Source organism: Phoca vitulina, unplaced genomic scaffold, assembly GCF_004348235.1.
Source record: "Phoca vitulina isolate PV1807 unplaced genomic scaffold, GSC_HSeal_1.0 scaffold157, whole genome shotgun sequence".
NCBI classification, from domain to species: Eukaryota; Metazoa; Chordata; class Mammalia; order Carnivora; family Phocidae; genus Phoca; species Phoca vitulina.
In genome coordinates this window covers 78,315-92,920 of record NW_022589860.1, presented here as the reverse complement: position 1 = coordinate 92,920, position 14,606 = coordinate 78,315, and positions in this window count along the sequence as shown.

The following is a 14,606-nucleotide window of genomic DNA, read 5'->3' as shown; positions in this document are numbered from 1 at the left end:
TCTTCAAGGCGTGGCTGGTCCACAGATCCTGTGTTCCAGAAGTCTCCATCACCCTCACTGCATTGCCGTTTCTTCACCACCAACTTCAGCCCTTGAATGAGGTTGAGTGACTGTTTATTTCTTGCAGCCCGAGGAATCTAAGTAAAACAGAAAGGCATGAGTGCTGGATGTGCACAAGAGACTACAGGGAAAAACAGAATTCCTGAAGATGGTGTCTCTGCTCGAGGAGTTCCCTGTCTTCACCCGCGTTTTTCTCCACAGCAACACAGCCTCTTGCAGGGAACGCTCTACCGCCTTGCTACTCGAGGTGTGGTCCAAAACCCACCCGCAGGGACATTGCTTGGGAGATGGTTAAAAAAGCAGAATCCAGGCCCCCAACCCAGACCTACTCAACCCAGTAAATTGTGAGAACGGTAAAGTGTAAGGAGCACTGCTCCCCTCCCCAGCTAATAGTCCCAAACCCATTGTCCCAGTCACCTTTCCACTCTTGGGTTTCCCATCTGCCACTGATCTGATAGCCAACGACAATAATTCTACGGGTATCAAAGCTATTGTTAAACGTCTCTGCCTGTCAAATGCAGGCTTCTTAGAACTGTTTCTTTGCCTGTATCCTTCAGGTATCTTTTATTAGATTTTGTCTGAATGGTATAATAAATGCTTTTTTTTTCAGAGGTTCATCCTGTTTTGGTAAAATCCTGTTGGGTAGATTCAAGGAGTGAGGTTGTCTGTTCCTCTATCCTGTTCTTCACAACTGTAGATGATCCCTAATGAGCATTTTAACTACATTCTTTCAACATACCATCATCCTTGAGGAGTATCTATAGTTCAAGTTACAGCACGTTTTCATCTCAGAACACTGGAGAAAGAAAAAAACCTCACCAAGAGCTGAAACGCCAAGAAATAAAATGAGACCATTTTTCCAGGAGAGATTCGTGTTTCAGGTTTCACAACCATCTGCCCTTGACTGTCGACCATGCGCGTCAGCTGCTGGGCTGGGTCAGGCATGCCCACCCACGCTGGCGAGCCTGCCCACAGCTTTCAGAAAGGAGGTCCCCAACGGAACCAAGCTCTCTGTGCACCTCCCTCCAGCCCTCTGTTCTCCTGTGTGCCCTTTATTAATCTTTTCTTCCTCCCAAAAAGATGTCCGGAGGGCTGACAACAGGCCACTCACGGCACTGGATACTGGACATGGAGCCATGAAGAAGACAGCTGTGACCCAGGCCCACCTTGTCGAGTTTTCTAGCAGGGAGGACGGCACAATTACTCGTCAATAAATCACTTCAATTGTGAGTGCTCTGTAGGAGACTCACAGGGCTTTAGGAGAGTGAATGAGGGCACTTGACCCTGCCCTGGGGACTGCCTGGAGAAAATGAGGTCTGAGCCCAGGCCCAAAGGATGCTCAGTGGTGAGCCAGGAAAAGCAAGAAGAGGGGTCTCCCTATTCCCTGGTTGGCCTCTTTACCCCTTCTGTCCGCCAACCAACTACCCCTGTCCCCACTTGGCAGCTCGGGCTGTTGACTCCACATTGACCTTGCCCAATGCCCTGTGGTGCTGACAGCTCCACAGCCCAGGCTTGGACTCTTGCCTCTGTTCTTGTCTGTGTCCGACCTTGGCTTGGGTCATTTCCCACCCCACTTCTCCTGCATTGGTGCTGACAGCTCGGAGGATCCCCACCCAGCAGGGTAGCAAGATATATGATGGCATCATTTTCCTTAGGTTATTAGAAAGCCCTTCTTTCCAAACAATTATGTTTTGCCCTCCGGACAAGAACTCAGGGCCTGATGCAGGGTTTCTGTTTGTGGTATGGTCAGTGGTTGTACAGGAAACCGTTTCTAGCAGAGCTGCGTCTTGTTGGTGGCGAGCACCCCGCTAGGTCTCGGTGGCACGGTGAGCGGGACCATGCTTGCTAGCTCAGGTCAGGTTGCATCCTGCTGATGCCCTCATTCAGGCTGACGGCGACTGGAGTGAGGGACCCCACACGCTTCTCCCCAGGTTAGACAAGCTGGATTCCTCTCTCACTCTCAATAAATTTGGTTGTTTTGCTAACTGGACTACAGCTTTTTCCAGAATGTCACAGGCATATTTTAGGGTTTCTGTGAACAGGTGCTGCAGGAAGCACAATTCATTTGTTTATTAGGATGTAACCCTGCGTTTTGAGAAACAATTGGAAAAGGAAAAATGACCTATCCCATGCCTTTTGCTTTTTTCAGCAGGCCCTAAGCTGTGAACAACTGCTCTTACCTTTAGTTTACAGAATCCCCATCTGGTTAGGTACTTTGATTTATGTTGGCTGGAATCCAGAATGGCCGATTTGGTTTATTTTAAGGAGTTTTATTTTAAGAAACTTTTGACATTTAAGAATTTAATTGGAACAATCGGTACCCAGAAATTTTTAAATGCAATCTAGGATTAAAAGATGTTCCTCAGAGTGTGTAGGGTTTTATAAGAAGGCAGGCCTCTCCACACCTGGAGAGTCTTTGTACTTCAGGAGTTTGTTCAAGGTGTGGCAGGGGATGGGGCACCTGGCTGGCTCAGTCGGTAGAGCATGTGACTCTTCATCTTGGGGTTGTGAGTTCAAGCCCCATGTTGGGTGTGGAGCCTACCTTCTAAAAAATTAGGGAGGGGCACCTGGGTGGCTCAGTCATTAAGCGTCTGCCTTCGTCTCAGGTCATGATCCCAGGGGCCTGGGATCGAGCCCCGCATCGGGCTCCCTGCTCGGCGGGAAGCCTGCTTCTCCCTCTCCCACTCCCCCTGCTTGTGTTCCCTCTCTCACTGTCTGTCTCTGTCAAATAAATAAATAAAATCTTAAAAAAATAATAATAAAAATAAAAAATTAGGGGAAAAAAAAAGATGTGGCAGGAGAATCCTCCATTTGGGCCTTCCACCAGTGCTGAGATGTGAACAGAATAGCTACTTCTAAAAAAGACTATTCTGACCCTCAAACCCATTCTTGAAGCTCAACTTAATAGAGTTTTGCTGGGGCGGACTGTCTGCCATGGCCAGTTACTGGGAGATGAAGCAGGTAGCTCTCCTCACGTGGTCAGGCCTAACTGGGATGGATTCAGGAAATCTGCTTCATTCTCTTAGCCAAAGGTCAGGTTCTCCTGGTTTTGAGAGGCAGAAACACTTGATTCAGAGTTTTTCCACCCTGAAAACTGAAGTCTCGTCTGAAAGTTCAAGAGCCTGGTACAGCTCGATACTCCCAAGAAGCATCCTAGCTTCCAGAGATTGGCCTAAACCTCCAGGGATATTATGTGCCGTCCCCAGAATCCTTAGTACTTTTGGGGAGCCACTGTTGATCTATGATCCCTAAAATTGCTACAGATTAAAGTGAAGGGCCTCCCAGCCTCCAAGAGAGGAATGAGAATGAGAGAAACCAGGGCCCTTCACACCCAATAGATCCTAAGAAGTGGGGCGGGGGGGGGGGGGGACACGTCTGGGTGGCTCAGTTGATTAAGTGGTCAACTCTTGATTTCAGCTCAGGTCATGATCTCAGGATCCTGAGATTGAGCCTGCTTCAGGCTCCGCAGTCAGCAGGGAATCAGTTTAGGGATTCTCTCTCTGCCCCTCCCCCCACTCATGTTCCTGCATGTGTGCTCTCTCTCTCTCTCTCAAATAAATAAATAACCCTTTAAAAAAGAAAGAGAGGAAGAAAGAAAGGAAGAAGAAAGAAAGAAAAGGGGGAGAAAGAAAGAGGGGGGTGGGAGGGATGGGGTGGCTGGGTGATGGACACTGGGGAGGGTACGTGCTATGGTGAGTGCTGTGAATTGTGTAAGACTGATGAATCACAGACCTGTACTCCTGAAACAAATAATACATTATATGTTAATAAAAAATAAAAATTAAAAATAAATAGAAAAGAAAGGAAAGAAAGAAAAAAATGAAGAAGAAGAAGAGGAAGGAAGGAAGGAAGGAAGGAAGGAAGGAAGGAAGGAAGGAAGGAAGGAAGGAAAAAAAGAAAGGAAGAAAGGAAAGAAAGAAATGGAAGAGAGGCTCCTGTTCACCAAGCCCTGGGTAGTGGCCTTCCAACCATATACCTCTAGCCCCTACTTCTCTCCTAAATTCCACTTTTGCTGTCAGTCCCCCCTCATTCTCTACTCCCCATTTCCGCAGATGGTACCTCCATCCTCCCAGTCACCATCTCAGAGTGATTATCCACCTCACTTTGCTGCCTGAAGACTCAGTGATTAATTGTGGTTCTTGCCCAATTTCTTATCTCTCTGATCCTCAGTCTCATCATTTAAAAAAAATACCTCCTTCGTAGGGTTTTTGCAGAGAGCCTTAGATGTCAAAAGTTTGAACTTTATTTGAGAAAGAAAAGGGGGAAAAAGTGTTCACTTTTTCTAAGCACCTATGTGTCTACTCTATTAGACATTTTACATGGAAGCTTTAGACTTGATTAACATAGTCCTCCCTCAGCTTTTCAGCTGTAATTCCAATGAATCTCCCGCATGTATCTTACTCCAAGCAAACTAGACTATTCTTTCTTACTTGAGCAAGCTTGAATTCTCTCCCAATTCTTTGTCTTCGATCATACTCTTCTTTCTACCTGGCACATGCTCCCTCTTCAGGATGAAATCCTACAGACCTTTTAAGATCCATCAGTGGTGTGTCAGTAAATATTGAACAACAAGCTATGTGAACAGAAAGAGCCTGGATTTGTAGCATTTTGCCAATTTTCATAGTGTTAATACTCCCACCAAGGCCAATTTCAAGCTAACCAACCTGTGTTCAACTGAGTCACAAAACTTCTGAAAATTTCACTATCAGTTCTCAGAGACCAAAGGAGCTGATTCCAGCACACCACTGAGCCTACAGTGTCACCTTCCTGGACTCCCCCAATCTGAGGTATGCACTCCCTCCTCTGAACCTTGTTAGTAATTTGAACTCTCTCATGAAAAGCATTCTTCATTATATTATGGTTGTCATGAATCCCTGTTACCATTAACTTTTCAAGGACATGAACCGTGTCTTACTCATCTATGTTTTCACAGTGGTGCCTAGAACAACAGTGGTGTTCAATAAATATTTGCTGCATTAGACTGATGATGAAGATTATCACTAGGGCCTGACACACAGTTGTGGGGAGGATACAATGACATCATGCATGTGAAGCACTTACCAGAGTGCTTGGCCCAGGGAGTGCTCAATTTAGTGACAACTAATTTCATTATCAACTGTGGCTTCTCGAATTAAAAGAGCACAAGTTTTAAGAGCTAATAGTGATTCTCGACAACTCCCCCAGCCCAAAATACACACACGTTAGAAGCACCTGAGGAACTTTAATAAATCCCGATGCCAACCCCATAAATCAGTCATCAGTATTTTTAAATTTCCCCAAGTAATTTTGCTGTGCACCAAGTTTGAGAACCACTGTTCTATAGGCTTCCAAACCTCTCTCTGGCTGATGAGTCAAGAGTGTCAAAAAGGAAAGGGAACCCTCTATTGCTTTAAAAATCCTCCTGTTCGCTAAATAATTCCAGTAAATAGAAGGAAAACTCACTTGCGGGATTGCCTTACTTGGTGATCATGTTGGGTGGAGTCACCTGGGAGGGGCAAGGCTGAGAATGAGTAATGTAGGCTTCTGAAGGGGCAGGAGAGAATGTGTCTTAGTCAGCAAACTCCTGTAAGTGAAGTTTTTCAAGCTGAGGAATTTCAGAGGCATTTCATTTAAACGAGATTTGGTCCTTGTGATGATCTCATGCAGACTACACAGAAGTCCCCTTTATTTCCACGAGCATCAGTGTATCCTGTACCACTAGGATTTTGTTGTAATTAAATAACTGAGCTATTCAGGCTCCAAATGATTCTCGTTCTCACATTTGTGGTAGTGAGGATGGACTTCCTTTAAATCAAGACAATAATGTATTTCTGTCTTCGAGAGGCAGGTATTGCTTTCCCCTTTAGAGCTGGCAAAGCTGAGCCAGTGTGAAATCTGAGTGGTCCAAAGTGACAGGGGGATGCCAAATAGGAGCCAAAGAATTCCTGTCCTAACCACTTGACACATTTCATCTTTTATGGATATTTATTGTGTTTTGTCATCATTCTCTCATGTTAAAGGTATTCACCAAAAAAAGAAAAATCCTTAGGCACCTGGGTGGCTCAGTCAGTTAAGTGTCTGCCTTCAACTCAGGTCATGATCCCAGGGTCCTGGGATTGAGCCCCGCATCGGGCTTCCTGGTCAGTAGGGGGGTCTGCTTCTCCCCTTGCCCCTCTCCCCCACTTGTGCTCTCTCTCTCTCTCTCTGGCAAATAAATAAATAAAAATCTTAAAAAAAGAAAGAAAGAAAAATTCTTCAAAAGGATTTGATCTGAAAAGTGAAGCAACTCTGCTTGAGTAGGTTTCTCCCTTTGTTTGTCTTATGAGAATGATAGCCTGGTAGTTCACTTTAAAGGAGGGGGTGGGGGAAGAGAGAAGGGTGTGAGTGTGAGAGTATGTGTTACAAAGTCAGATTTTAGAGATCTAATATTTCTTTAATGCCTCACTATGAATGAGTCTTAAACATGATTTTTAAATATATTTTTGAGGCATCAAAGAAAATGAAAGTGCAGTGTGGCTATGGAGATTGCCTCGAGCGGCACTGTGGCTCTGCTGGACCACACCAGATGCTTTTGCAAAAGCCATGTTTATTCTACTCTTAGTCCAATTTGGAACTTTCTTACAGAGACTCTGGATTGTCTTTGAAATAAACATTTTTAGCTATGCTATTCAGTGGATTATAATTCTTTTTCTGCTATGGTATATGCATAGAATATCATTTAAATATGTGGATTTTTTTTTTTTACTCTTAAGTAAAATGCGCTTTTAAAAGAAATCTTGGCAGAACCTCAGATTTTAGATCAAAGCTCTCTAATGCCATAAATCCTTCAAATTCATGGCATCATCAGAATGGCTGCTATGGGAATCACAGCCCCAAAACAATGATTTGCCTTTCTATTACGTTTTCTCTGTTCTAACAGTATAATTTTATGAAGGACATGTGTGTGTGATATCAACTTCCAGTATATCAAATTTATTCCAAAGTACCACCACCAGGGACTACTGAACACTGCTATGGGAAGAGCTCTGAACCAGGAATCAAGAAGTCTATTATCCTCAAGCATCATAGTCATTTCAAGTTACAAGAGTAAGTTACAATAGAATAGAATCAGATTGACTGGAAGATCTAGCAGATTCTACTTGTTGCTGCAAATCTGAAAAGAGACAATAGCAGTAGAAATAGAAAAGTTCCATCTTCAGGTCTTACACATCATTCTTTGTTCTTTGCACAAGGACTCTGACAGACTCTTTCGGCCAGCTGTTTGTATGACCATGCAAGGAGCATCTCAAACTCCCCTTTTCCCGAGAGAATGGAAAGGATTGTACAAGTTTCCTGTGTTCTTTAAAATCCGGGTGCTGCCCAGAATCCTAGTCACCTAAAGCCCCATTTTATAGCAGTTAAGTGGTGAGAAAAAGATGACAAACCAAGGTCGCGTTTGGTTGCAAGGTTGAATTGAGACTAGAAAAAGAGGAAGGGGACTATTGTTATTGCAAAAAATGTCTGAAGGGGAGAAGGGTGATGGGTGGGTCCAGTTCTCTGAGTGTTTGAGTCAGGAAGCTTTGGAAGTCTCATTAACTGGGGCTACTAAGGAAGGAAGCATTTAATATACTAAAAGAGCAATTTGCTTGCAAATATACCCCATTTTAATCCTGGGAATACCTAAACAGAAACTGGCTCATTTTTAGGTGTTCACCTGTTATGAAAGATGTTAAGATGCCAAAATTCTAACTTCAGAAGATCTGGTATCCTGTCAGGTTTACAGCAAATAAAGGCAGGATGCCCAATGTCCACATGCGAGAGAAAGACAGCGCTTCTCAATTGAGATCGGCTTCAACTGCATATAACAAACAAATAACACTGGCTTAAAGAAGACAGAAGTCTCCTTCTCTTTCGTCCTATAAAAGAACCACTCTAGGGCTGTTATGGCAATTGCATGGTTTCAGGGACCCAGGCTCCACCATCCTTGGCACATGGTTTCCGCCTCCTAATTCAAGATGGCTGTTTGAGATCCACCCAACAGGAAGGAGAAGGGGCAGAAGGAGGAGATCGAGGAGCCAAGGGTATATAGCAGCTGTCTTTTTGGCAAGTTTTCCAGAAACTGCCTTCCATGCATATTACTTGGACATAATTGAGTCCAGTTAACCATATCTAGCTGCAAGGGAGCTTGGAAGACAATGGGGTTTACAGCAGGTGGTCATGGCCAGGTAAAAACTGAAAGTTCTCTTACAAGCAAGAAGAGAACAGATCCTGAGGTGGGAACCCAACAGAGTCGCAACCCAAGCAATGTCAGTGCTGATATTCAGGGTTGAGAGGCTGCCACAGGTAAGTGGAAAGCCTAGATTCAGGAGGCCTCGGTCCCATCTCACTTCTCCCCAAGTATCCAAACGACCTTAGTAATGTCATCTGTAAAATAATAGCTACGTCATGACTAAAAATTAAATGGTGTGACACAGAATATGATAAGCATATAAGATAAGCATTAGTTTCAAGTGTCGGCTGAATTAATCACCTGATCTAAAGCACGTAACTTATGAAATTCAGACACACCCACAGGGGAAAATAGAATGGTCAAATCTTTGAGTTGAAAGGGACATTCAGAGATGTCTAATTCAACCTCTCTCCCAATGTAAGAATCTCTGCCACAGTAACCCTGACAGATGGTCCCCTGTCTTATGCTTAAGCACTTTTAGAATGTGTTATTTTGCAGTTCCATTGATAGACAGCTCCAATTGTCAGATAGCTTATCTGGGTAATGATCTCAAAACGCCCTCCCTTGAACCCCTGTCTCCTGAAATAACAGAGAACAAAGCCATTCTCTCCTCTTCATGACAGTCCTTCAACTATTGGAAGACAGCTCTTATGTCATCCTGTTGTCCTCTCCTTTCAAGCTAAACATTCCTGATTGTTGCAACTGTTTCTTGAATAACCAGGTGTCCATCCCTCTCACCATCTGGGTATCTTTCCCTAGATCAGTGTTTCTGGAACTCCGTTGACGACGACCCACAGAAAGAAATCCATTTTATATATCATCAGTACGCATATACATGATGTAAGTGAAGCAGAAATTCCAGAAAACAGTAATCTATTGTGTCCAGTTCTCCTTTTTGAAAGGCTCACTGCTGTCTGCTAAGTGGATTTGATACTCACTCATAGGTGGCAACCCACAGTTTGAAAATCACTACTCCAGATGTGCTCTGGTCTGTAGATATTCTTAGAAGGTGGAGGCTTGATACAGCAGACTGATTTGAGTGAGCAAAAGGGGCTTCTACTTCCTGAGTCCAAACCTTGGTGTCTTTAAGGTAATCTAAATGCATTAACTTAAAGTAACACCATCATACCATTAGCTGAACATTTAAGTCAGTTATAATTGACTTTCTCCATATGAACAGCTTCCAAGCCTGCTTTCTCCCACCCTCTGCTTGTGCAATTGATTTTTTTCAATCTAAATGCAGAGCTTTAATTTAATCCTGTCAAACTTCATCTTTTTTAGTTTCAACTTTTTTCAATGTTTCAAAAACTTTTTGGATAATTTTTGTCATCAGTCCTTCCAACTTTATAGTATATGCATGTTATATAAGTCAACTTCCCATAGAATAGTAAGGTTTTTATGGTTTAGCTCTCAAAGATTACTGTTCACCTAAAACTTTGCTTCTATTATAGCTATTCATAAACAAACAGTTGAAAATAAGCCTGAAAGACAGAGATAAGCCCAATGGTATTGGACAAGAAATAACATTTCTGAGAGGTGGGACTTGAGATTTTTATTTTTCATACAAGTTGTCTACTGAAACTCAATTTAGATAGTGTCTACCCATCATGTGGCAAGAGGATGACATCATTCTTCAACTTGATGGGCACTCAGTTTATGGAGATCAAACATATATGGACTATACTGCTAAGGCCTGGGAAAATCCTACCCTGCCCCCGAAACCCAGGAGAGACAGAGATCCTCTGATATAGTGGCTAGGAGGTAAAGTTAGGGCAAGTGTACAAGATTTTCATTCATTCATTTATTCATCTATTTATTCCACAGATGTTTGCTTTGCCAGACACCAAGGAGCAAAAGCAGAGAGTCCTAAATTAGGCTGTGGGGTGTGAGGGACAGAGGAAATGCAAAGCAGGGAGGTCAAAGACAATCACCTTCTACTTAAGGAGGAGGCAGCCTGTACTAATCAGCCACTAAGTCTCATTGAGCTCAAGAAATAAGGCCTTAGGGGCACCTGGGTAGCTCAGTTGGTTGAGCATCTGCCTTTGGCTCAGGTCATGATCCTGGGATTGAGCCCCAGTCAGGCTCCCTGCTCAGCAGGGAGTCTGCTTCTTCCTCTGCCTCTCTGTCCCCAACCCCGGCTTGTGTTCTCTCTCTCGCTCACTCCCTCTCTCTCTCTCAAATAAATAAATAAAATCTTGAATGAAGGAAAGAAAGAAAGAGAGAAAGAAAGAAAGAAAGAAAGAAAGAAAGAAAGAAAGAAAGAAAGAAGAAAGAAAGAAAGAAAGACCTTAAATGTTGGTAAGAGTTAGCTAGACAAAGAGAGGCTACCTGCTCGAAGGCCTAGAGGTGAGAAAAACATGGGTACTTAATGAATGGCAAAGGACAAAGAACACTCCTAGAGTACTTCAAGAAGGACATGGTTTTGAACACATTGATTAAAAGATATTTACTTACCACGTGTCCAGGCTAAGGCTGTGATGAGGAAACCAGAGGAGGTGGCCTCCATCTTTTCTGTGGAGGACACCCGGCTGTCTACTGAGGATCCTGCAGAATTTAGGGGCAGCTTGAGGACACTTAATGCATTTGCTCCTTGTGAGTTCTAAGTTCTTATCTGATCAATAGGAGCTAAAAGCTGTTGGCCAGAGTGGAAGAAGGAATGAAGAAGTAGAGATGGAGTTAGCAAGAAAGGCAATGATTTTCTTTGGATCTTTGCTCTAAGTTCCAGACTCAGACCAACAGAAAGTTTTTTTTTTCTTCATCCTTGGTTTTTCTTTTCTTTTTTTTTTAAACTGGCAGGGTTGTTTTTTGTTGTTGTTGTTGTTGTTTTGTTTTTTGGTTTTTTGGGGTTTTTTTAATTAATAAAAGCATTATTCATAGTCCAAAAATTAAAAAGATTCAAAAAAGATGAGTGATCAAGTTGCCCTCCCTCCTCACCCTCTGCCGCCCCATTTCTCTCCCTGGAGACAACCAATATTACCAGGTCTTTTTGTATTTCCAGGGACAGTCTACGTATTGTAGATTCGGTGTATACCAGCAATATGTATACACAGTCATGCCCACATCCTTTTTTTTACTCAAATGGCTGCCTAATACACAGATAGTACTTTCTTTTTCCTTTTACAGAATCGACCAAACCAAAAGAGGAAAAACATTTTTAGGTGGAAGAGAAGAGACTAGTGTTCAAGGAATAAGAAAACTAGTGAATATCAAGACAGCAAAAAAAAAATTTTTTTTAATATATGTATATCTATTCACTGACCCCCACCCTGGTTTCACCATTTCTATTTCTCGACTTCTCAGGAATAAACAAGAATTTGAAAGGGAAAAAAGTATAAAGTGAAATATTGTTGGCTCTTCTTCAAGGTGTTTACTAAAATCCTTGAATTATAAAAACACTTGCAATCTTTTGCTGTCAAATAGAAAAAACATGATAAAAGAACACTAAGTAGAGTTATACGTTGTACTTAAAATACTATGCAAGCTTGAGAATTCAAAAAGCTACACATGATTCTGTATGCAACCTTCAGAAATATTAACAATCTGTACTGAGAAACAGGGCCATCTAATTTCCTCTTTTATGCTACCAGATTGATGTAGAAACCAGGGAAAGAATGTTCAGGCTGAAATGAATAGAAAGAACATTATTAAATGAGTAACAGAATAATTAAAGCATGAAGCCTATATCTCAAGATAATGATAATGGTAAGTGTAGTTTTAGCTCATTAATTGGGTAAGAACAATTTGCCTTGGTAACTCTCATATATTTGAATATGGAATACTTTTTGCTTTGCTAGAAATTGAGAATGGAATTATGGAGTTTATAAAACAAATAGGTTTTGGCCAGCAAAAGTGTAATTACAAGTCAGAAAATCTGGAATGAATTGGTCCTACAGAGATAATTTTCCCCTCCACACTATAGAATTCATTAAGATTCATAGAGAGAGGGTAAATCTCCCTTCTACTAAAAGATTTCCACTTCAAAATCTTTTCACCACATGAGAAAATGTTTCATTAGATTTAGGACTCGATATTTTTTTATGTTTGTTTGTTTATTAATTTATTTATTTACATAATCTCTATATCCAACATGGGGCTTGAACTCACAACCCCGAAATCAAGAATCACATGCTCTTCCGACTGAGTCAGCCAGGTGCCCCAACATGTTTTTAACCAAAAACAATATTGCCCAGCTTGTGGAATCACATACCTTATTCATCAGATCCGACCTCTGATAATTTTTGGCAGTTTCTAAATATCAAACTCACCCTCAAAGCGGGAGAACTTGTCAATCTGATAATGTTCAAAAGAAAGTGCTATAGACTCAGAAAGTAATTCCACAGGAGAAATTCCAGAAATATTGTGAGCTAAGTCAGCAGCATTAAAAAAAACTTGTGGTGATATCATGTCACTAACTCCCAAGACACCTTGAAGAGGACTTGCTCACTTAGATGGTTAAGTTCTGAGAGATTTGCTATAAATCAAGTCCTTACAGTCATAACTTACAGACTTATTGCAGAGGAAATCCAATCTTCCAGGCTTAGAGAATGATGACAAGAAGCAAATCCAAGAACTGTCTTGCAACTTGAAATTGATTTTCAAATTAATTTCCTAATCGAATCATAATTAGGTATACAAATAATGCATAAGAATGAAAATGGTAGGAAATTTACCAGAACCTTAAAATGGATGAGGTTACAGGGGATCTTATCCTCTATTCCTTTAAAGTTTACTTCCTGCATTTTTCACAATGATTATGTAATATAGTAATATAGATCAAAAAGAAGTTTAAAACTGAAGAAAAAAAAAAGTGTTTGTTCCATCTGCATATGTATTCCTTTTCCCCTGTGTGGTAGGATATCAGCCTAAACATTTGAGCTGGTTCAGGTTCTACTTATTGTTCTCAATAGCAATTTCCTAGCTAGACTAGAAAACAAAATGAGAAATAAAAACTAAAATACAAATCACCTTTTTGTAACATAGATTTCCTTCTGCCTCTACTGCAAAGTAACCTAAATACACCTTTACTCTCAACCTATGAACCCAGGTGTCATTTGGTGTTTTCACTAAGGGGGAAATGGTCGATGGACGCCATTGTCCCTTTAGTCAACTTCTCTCTCCCCTCCTTTCTCCTCCCCCCAAGTAATTCAGCCTCCTTCCATTATATACTAGATATTTAGAGCTCTAAATGGTCCTCTGCCTTCTACCCAGAGCGGTAATTTCTGCATTTTTAACCAATCCTGCCAGCCATTCAGGATAAACAGCTATTTTAAAAGTTGGCCCCAGGTTCTTCCTTCCATCTCCTTGGCCGTCCCTTCTGGGGCCTCAGAGAACTCCCTTGGGGAATCTTCGAAACTGAGGGGGAGGGGGACCAACTTCGGGGAGCTGTAGCTCCAGCCAGCTCTCTGGTGTCGGGACACTCAAAGAGGAGGAAAATGATTCCTCGGCCAGGTAAAAGGGCACCTGTGTTTACAAGATGCATCCTGCCCTTTTCCTGAGGTCTGCTATGGAAGGGAAATTACCAGGATCCTTTCTTCCTTCTCCAAATCCAGTAGACTCCTTGCCAGGAAGTGACCTTGAGAAGTCTCTGTTCTAGTTCTTGGGGCGGGAGTTGACTGGCTGATCACCAATAGCTCGGAAAGGCTGTCATTCCAATTCCAGTCTATCCTGATGTACTTCGGGATATCTGAGGACACTCGGGAGGACCTTCTCTCTGGCCTCATTAGTAAGAAGAGTTGTGTTTTTCCAGGGCTGGGTTTGTTTTTTATCTGGGAATTATGAATCTTGTAACAGTTCCGGCCTCTCGTGAGGAGGCTTAGCAAATCTGTCGCCTCCATGTAGCGAGTATCTGAGCCTTATCACCTGTACTTTGTACACTAATCTCGCTCTAATTCCCAACTTACTTTACTACCTTTATTTCTTTTCTGTCATTTCTCTTACTTGTTTTATAGTATCGTCTTTACTTGTCTGATTCTGTGATATTGTATGTCCCTTTTAAAACTTCTTAACATCTTTCTGGGGACAAAGTGGAATATAAATAAAGCCAAATCAATTTTTAAAATATCTATGTTAGGGGTGCTCATTTTTCTGCTATTTCTGTCTTCTCATCAGTTTCCCCCTAAACCCAAAAGTAGATCCCAACTCCATCATTCTCATTATGCAAATATCTAAAACTTCAAAAATGTGGTATTAATTCAATTACAAATCCTTAGCAGGCAGGGATCAGGTCCGATGAGGCATAATGCTGCCGTAGGGAAAGCAGAAGGAGCCTCGGCTGGGAGTTTCATTTCCAGCTCTGCCGAGTACGAGGTGTTTGACCTTGGGCAGGACCCTTCTCTCTGGATCTGTTTCCTTGTTTATA